Here is an 8131-nt window from a genome sequence, read left to right as displayed (position 1 = left end):
ACGTATTTGAATATAACTCGAAAAGTTATGGGAATCCCATTATGAAACTTTCAGGGATTACTGATAATACGCTCAGCTTTCAAAGGAAAACATAAGAGCAAAATCAAAACAAAGAACAAACTAGAAACCAAAAACAAAGAACAAGTAATAACTAAAAAAGAAAAAAAAAATTTTTTTTGCCTCTTTTATTAATAGCAACTGTCGTACGACAGTAAGTAATAACAAATAAAAACAAAATTTTAAACATAAAAAAATCTTCCCAAAAAAGCCTTTTCCAAAGTAAAAAATAAAAGTAATTATAAAAATTTTAAAAGTAAAGCAGATGGTTCACTTTAAAAAATTCTATACCAAAATTTTTTTGATAAAGTTTTAAACATACAAAAAAATTGAATATATTTTATCTTAAAACATTAAAAACATTAAAAAAACGAAGATATTTGACTTAAAAAAATTGTATACAAAAATGTTCAACATTGAATAAATCTCAAAACTATCAGATTTGCTTCAATAGATATAAATAAAATCGCAGTATCTGTAATTTCAAAATAAATGATCTCAAAGCCCACACGAATAGTTGCATGTAACCAAAACATAGACAAGCATTTCCAAATTTTTTCTTGTCGGGCTATTTGTCGAAGCTAATCTATGGCGGCCGCCATAACCGCATGCGTTGGTGCGTGGCTACCATTCAAAAGTGTGTACATTCGAATCTCTCTGCATGGACATCAAATAATAGAACAAGTTTTTTTCTAATAGCGGTCGCCCCTCGGCAGGCAATGGCAAACCTCCGAGTGTATTTCTGCCCACTTCTGTAAAAGCTCCTCACAAAAATATCCGCCGCTCGGAGTCAGTTTGAAACTGTATTCTCCATTTGTGGAACAACATCAAGACGCACACCACAAATAGGAGGAGGCGCTCGACCAAACACTCAAAAAGGGTGTAAACGCCAATTATATATACAGGGTTGCCCATATTCGATGGACCCGATGGATTTCGATGACTCTTTGGGCCCATTCCAATCGACGAGGCTTGTCCGCAGGCAACAATCTTTACGCCAATTGAATCTTATACGGGAATAAATGCAAATCAATGCGGATAATTCGTTGTAAAGTGGTCCGAGCAATGCCCAACTGCTGAGAGCGGCGATTTTGGGATGTCCTTGGCGACGTCTCAACACTGGCCCGTACAAGAGCAATATTCTCATCGGATCGTCTTGGTCATACAAACCTTGGTTGTACCTTTCGTACAAATGTTTAATGGTGTTCTTAGAAGGCGCACTTTTCACATTATTTAATTTTTTATACGCACGTTGAGTTTTCACAATTGACTTCCTTTGTTGAATGTAAATTTCAACAATTTGGGAGCGCTCGCGTGGCGTGTACTGTTCCATGGTAAAAATCTGCTTGGACTGACGCTTCCAACGCGGTATGTCATTAAGCGATCTGACGGCTCTGTCAAAATATACAGGGTTGCCAGATGGGTCCGTCGAATATTGGCTAACCTGTATATATATAACTATAACCTCCGAAATATCTGTATTGATGTTCTCGAATATTTCACTTTGTCGAACGTATTAGAAGCTATTTTTATACAGAAATTGTTTTTAATAGGAGGCTATGACGAAAACTCATTATTTTTCTTCTTTCTCACTATTACAACGCGGCGTGCGTCAAAGCATCCTTCACAATGCTCCTCCAAAGCGGTCGATTTTGAGCTTTTGCTTCGTAGTTACGTATTCCCAAATCGTTGGGATCGTTTTCTACTACGTCTATCTATCAGTTCCTTGGTCTGGTAAAAAGTTCTAGCGCTCTTGACGATGCATTTTGAAAAGCTCTATTCAAAATCAATTTTTTTTAAAGTCAGGATATATGATATTTACATGGAAGAGCATACCTCTGCAAAAATTGGCCTACTTGCAGCATGCTTTTGATATTTTTCGTGCATGTTTGCGGGATATTTTTGATTGTGATGAGAAAAAAATTGTGCTAGAATTTTGAGTTGCCTAGTACGTAAATAGTGCGTAAAGCTGTTTGAGTATTGCACGAAACTGTGTTCAACAATTTTCCTAAATGCTCATATTCTTAAGTTATGCCTCGAAAGCCATTTTCGCATGTCTTTACGTAATAAAAAAAATTTTAACTTAATTATTTTTTGAAAAATTTGGAATAACATTGAATTTTATTGTACATGGACAGAAATTTTCCACGCACTCAGGCAATATTGCCCATTGCAAAGATCTGGAGAGACAATTTAAAACATATGCAGAGACAGGTGGAGTGAAGATTTATTGTTCCTCTGCAAACTTTTCAGATTTTTTAAGAATCATCTGTCGCAGGATGAGAAATATAGCACTGTGCCGCATTAACTATGGAGACAAAAGAGGTAGATTTTGGGCACCACAAATAAGGGGAAGAAAACTTAGAAGATTTGTGAAGTAAAATTGACTTTGTGGAGCCCTAAAAACGTTGCTTCTAAATAAATCGCATTTCCCATATGCGTCGGTTCTGTAGCAAAACAAATTCTCCTGTTATTTCATCCTATCCTATCTAAAGAATCCAAATCACACGTTCAATCGACATCAGGGTAAAAAAATTCAATTTTAACAGCCATTGCGTTCCGTAATGAATCTCTACTTATTTCAATTTTAAGTACCAACGATCATCTTGCATATTGGTAATAAACAACATCTTAGCATTATCTCAATATTCGGAAAAATTGTTTCAATTGATCTTTCTAGATTGTGGAAAGATTTGAACCATGAGATTCGTCTATAACGGCTTGCAGCCATTGTCGCCTTGGCCGGGCTCTCCTTCTTGCTTCTTCGCGATTTACTTCAAAAACTTTTGTGGTTGCTCTTTCGCTGCTCATTTTTAGGACGTGTTCATGTCCATACCACCGTATTCTTTGCTTTGATGCACAAACTTAATTCTGGTCAAATGTGGACAGCGGCAGAGAAAATATTTAAAAGAAGATGTACCCAGTGAATTCAAGAATGATAGATTGCAGGCTTGCCATCCGCTTCACACTCATTCATCTATATGACCGGGAGCTGTGCTGATTTTTTTCGAATATCACCAATACAATCTCATTTCTTTCGTTAACAAACTGCTGTCAAGACCATTGTTACGTCATCCCGTCAGCTGATTCTTTCAAATTCGCTGAGAGCCGGTTACCGGCGTAATCTTAGCCAACTTCTGAGATTTTTTCATCATGCAGGGGATCGCCGATGATGCGTTAATTTTGCGTTAAACGGTGCTTAGAATTTATTAAACATTTGTTAAATTTGAAAATTATAGAGGCAAAATGCATTTTTGTTTTAATTTTATAGAAAATATTAAGTCATAGAAATTATTATATCAACCCAATGCGCCTGGTCAGTGTATACATTTTCTGACCTTTTTCGATCAAATTCGACTTTCAATGTTTGTTTTCGAACGTTCAATGTTGCCCAGACTAAGGCGAATCGAAAAACACTATCGCATCGCAACTACACAAAAACATGAAGCGCAATAATAATGACCGATAAAACGTCCAAAAAGCTGCGAACTCTAATTTGTGGTGATAAAATGTTTGCTGCAACATCAATAGTAAAACCAAAATACAAAAAATTAAAAAAAGCAAAAAAAGCAAAAACAACAAAGCAGCGATGGTAGTATTTCATGATTAAATGGCAAAGCGGCAGTTAAGGCGGCAACAATTGACTAAGAAGTGGCAACAGTAAACCAACGACAATGGTCGGTAACAAATACTGCCAACAACTGCAGCAATAACTACAACAACAAAATAAACAAAGCAGCAGTAAACGCAAAACAATGAAAACCGAAAACAATGACAACAAATTTTAATGAAATGTGCAATAATGTAAGCAACAAAAAAATCTTCAAAGAGGCAGCAGAGTTTCCACCTCTGCGGGAAGAAGGCAACTAACTGCAAAATTATGTGTGGCGGCGACTGAAGTGCAGCGAATTCCGTAGCCGCCCAAAAGTTGGAGGGCAGCAACAGGGACCAAAGAAAAAAATATATGTATATGCAGAGGAGGCTGGCAGCCAGCGAATACAGTGTGCCACCATTAATGCAACACTGCAATTTCGCTGTCGCATGCAACCACAACAACAGCAATAGCAGCAACAGTAACAGCAACAGCAACATAATTACAAGCATTGAAATGCAATGAATGCGTATGCGTTGGAACTTTTATGCAACAGTAGGCACGGCGTGGCAAGGGATGGGATGAGAGCAAGAATTGGTGAAGAAAAATTGGCCACAAACGGTGCGACCGAAAGATCGATACGAAATTTCATGAAATGCTGCCACATAACGCATTAAATGCAACCAAAATGAAATGCATGAAATATTTGCGTTGCTGTGTTGTTAATGTTATTATTGTTGCTGTTGTTACAGTGTTGTTTCAGTGAAGGGCACAGCTACTGCGGCCCATGCAATGTGTATTGCCATGAGCTATCTGCGCCCAGCATCAATGTTACAGCAACCACAAAGCGGGCTGGCCGCCTGGACGCTGATAAATGATGTGAAAGAAGCGAAATGAGAGCGTGAGGAAAGCACACACAATAAATGAGGCAAGTAAGCAAGAGTAGGTTGCAATTGGAAGGGATACTTCGTTTTTTCAGTTTCTTTTTTTCCACGGTTTCTTTAAGCAAGTTTATGTGAAATTTTTGGTTGCCCTAAATGGTGAAAAGGCGAAAGGATTTATAAGTCAGTTTACATACATATCTTCTAGATGAAAACGCCTGTTTATATAAACCCACATACACGTATGTGTGTTTATTTTGCTTGGCGGAAAAGAAAGTGCTCATTTACAGTTATGTACAAGTTCTTGTTTTTTGTTTGTTTTCCTTTTTTTAATAAAAATGCGCGGGCGCTGCCAATTACTGAGCGCTGCTTCGATTCAACTCTGTACACTTGCCGTGAGCCGTTAATCACGATTTGCTTTATCTGAGGTACTTTTAGTCATTAAAATTATTAAAAGATGCTTAAAGGGGTTATTGTTGGAATTAGCACTAACTGAACAGAAAAGATAAAACTTATCAGAATTTACATATTTACACAAACGCGTACAGAGGTTGTCTTTGCTTTACATTGTTTTTTTTTAAGCTTTACAAAAATTTACATAGCCCAAAACGTCTCTCGATGTGAATCAAGCAAATGCAAAAAGCTGATATCGGATAATCATATCTCGATAAAAAAATTTGTGGTAAGCTTGTAGCAGATGGAACAAGGGTGGCAAAAGGAGCGCTATTGGTCCACTAAAACACAGCGCTTGGAATTTTGTAAGAACACACAGCGCAGCAAAAACTTACACAAAAATGGTAGAGCCAACACAGCATTATTTTCGAAGTAGAATTTTGTAGAAGGGGCGCCTGATAAGTTTGTTTTCGCACGAGAGTGAGAATATGATTTTGGAGAGATATTTCAATTATATTTTGCAGTGGCTTAAAGACATTATATGTAATTTACTTGATTGAATTACCTTTAAAAATAAAAAAAACTTAAATCAAAATTCTCACTCATTAAGCACCTTTAGCGCCTCTTCTATATATAGTTGAATGTTTCAGTAGTTTTTTTCACTCCGCATCTTCAGTTACCAACATTTCAAAAGAAAATTTTCTACTAGCAGACCTAACGAGTTCCGTTCCAATCAAATTTTAATTATTTTCTACTCAGCGGCTTTTATTTGCACAGAATGTTAAGAAGTTGGGAGAGTCACAACTAAAATTAAATCAAACTATGTTTTTCTGTTTTGTTATCAAGCGCATAAGTAAATAAAGGTGACAGCTTTCAAACATGTCCAAATGTCACATATTTTAAAAAATATCTCTACTCCGACGGCATCAAGCGACGAAACTAAAAATTCCTGCAAATTTTGCTGCAATCGGATGATACAAAATATATTGAGATCTCAATTTTTCCGAGAAATTTTTTAAATTTTCTCACCACAAAATTTTTTCGTAGATCCACTTAATCGAACGACTCGTTCTCGAGTAATGCGTGGCTTACGTACGCAACTTCGTTTTGTATATCTGTAGACACAAACAATAACCGCCTAAGTTGATGTAAGAAAAATTTGAAAAGACCTACTAGCAAAAGTCTATATTTACGCACAACTCTTGTCTCCCAACAAATTTCTTTAAAAAGTTCTTAATAAAAACCGATAGTCTTAACGTAAGGGTTGCTGTAGAATTTACAGACATGCATAAGTAAATAGTATTTTTACTCGCAAGAATGGCCACAGACATATAGAGCTTACCGTTGTCGCCGTATTTACAACGTCACTAACATAAAACTTCAAATAGAGTGAAAAAAATATCTTATAAAAAAAAAATTGTTTTGACTAAATTTTAAACTCTTCATATCGCTTTTGACTTTTTTTTCGTAATCTGTATATTCGCACCTTTCACTTTTCCTTTCTTTACCTTTAAATGTGAACTGAAAGAAAATATTATTTAATCGAATGTATCTTTTTTAGTTTATTCTTAATAAAAATCAAACGATTTTTTAATTTTTGCCTATTTTTGTACTTCTCAAAATATTTGGTTTGTTTTCAACCGAACAATCAGAAGAAAGGGGAATCAATTGTTTGTGAAAGGGAAGAGTAGACGAAACAACCAAAACAACCAAGCACAAGAAATTATACGAACACATACTTTCTAGCCACGCCGTCTTCTGTTTTATATTGCGAAGGGAGCTGACGTCAGAGTAAAGTAACTGTTTTTCGATGCCGCCACCTTCAGTGCACAATTCGCCTTGGACTGACAACAAAAACCGAGCAAATGAGATACTAAAATAAAAACATGAAATCGGCTTGACACCAGATGAGACAGAACACGGCGAGACAGAAGTTGTCGAAAAGTACGAGTTGCCACATTTACAAATTATGAAAGTTATTAATCACATGTATATAAGCAGAGGGGAACGCACACAGAATATTCAGTCTTAAGTTGAGCGCACGAATGTGTGCACGTGAAGTAAAGTACTAAAGATTTGAAATTCGATAAAGCAAGCAAATTTTGTTGCCATTAGTTTGCGACTTTTATTTAGCAGTCTAGTGATCGAACTCAGAGGAATTATAGACAGACGTTTGATTTGGACAAAAGCGTAACAATATTTATATATTATATATATATATTTATATTTCGATTGATTGATCCGATTTCAATAAAACATATTTATTTTATTTACTCTGTGTTGTTTGTTTTATTTTGCTTCAAAATACATGAATAATTTTAATTAAAGGTTCGCTAAATTTTTTGGTTTATGAGGTCTAAAATTCAGGTCTAAAAATTGCATCTCTTTGCGATTTTTTTTAAGGAAAAAATTAATTTAGCACTGCAACGTTTTTTCTATCTTTTAATGAACATTTAAAAAGTATAAAAAATTTTTGTACTGGTTAAAATAAGTTGAAAAAAATGTTTAACATAGGAATTAGTAGAGCGCTGCAACGCTGCAGTTTCCAACTGGCGTACAAGATACAGCTCGTAATTATTATCTAAAGCAAAAAATTCAAATGGATTTCTAATTATCATGATTTTTTATTCTAGATAAACTAAGAAAACTGAGAAGAATTCCAAAATTTCAACTTTTTGAAGGTTTCAAAGAAAAAAATGCCTTTCTATAAAAAAAAAATCCACTTCAACTTGGTATAAAAATTTTTTTTTATCTATTTTGTTAGTTGAAATAGAAGAGAATTTAATACTGAAGGGAACAAGCTATGATTCATTTCAAAAGGTTCATTACTTCAAAGAAATCATAAAAATGCAAAGTCGAGAAAAGAAGATAAAGTTTGTACTATAGCTGTCCGGTCACAGCGTAACTACCTAACGCTCGCCTACCTTTGGCTTTGTATCTACGGAAATATTGAGAATTAGGCTCTGTAACTTTGTGTGAATATTCTGAAATATATTAGAAATCGCTTAAAACGAAAAAAAAAATTGATTTTTTTGACCTTATAAACCAGGCTCCAGGCTTAATGAGGAGTTTTTCATGGCAGAAATACCTGCCAAGGGGTGACCGCCGAGAGGCGACATTTGTTAGAAACAACTTTTTCCATCATTTAGTGCTTTATACCAGGAGTTTTAAAAGCGAATACTACCGCATGGTAGTCACACAATAACCC

Source organism: Anastrepha obliqua, chromosome 4, assembly GCF_027943255.1.
Source record: "Anastrepha obliqua isolate idAnaObli1 chromosome 4, idAnaObli1_1.0, whole genome shotgun sequence".
NCBI lineage: Eukaryota > Metazoa > Arthropoda > Insecta > Diptera > Tephritidae > Anastrepha > Anastrepha obliqua.
This window is presented reverse-complemented; position numbering follows the sequence as displayed.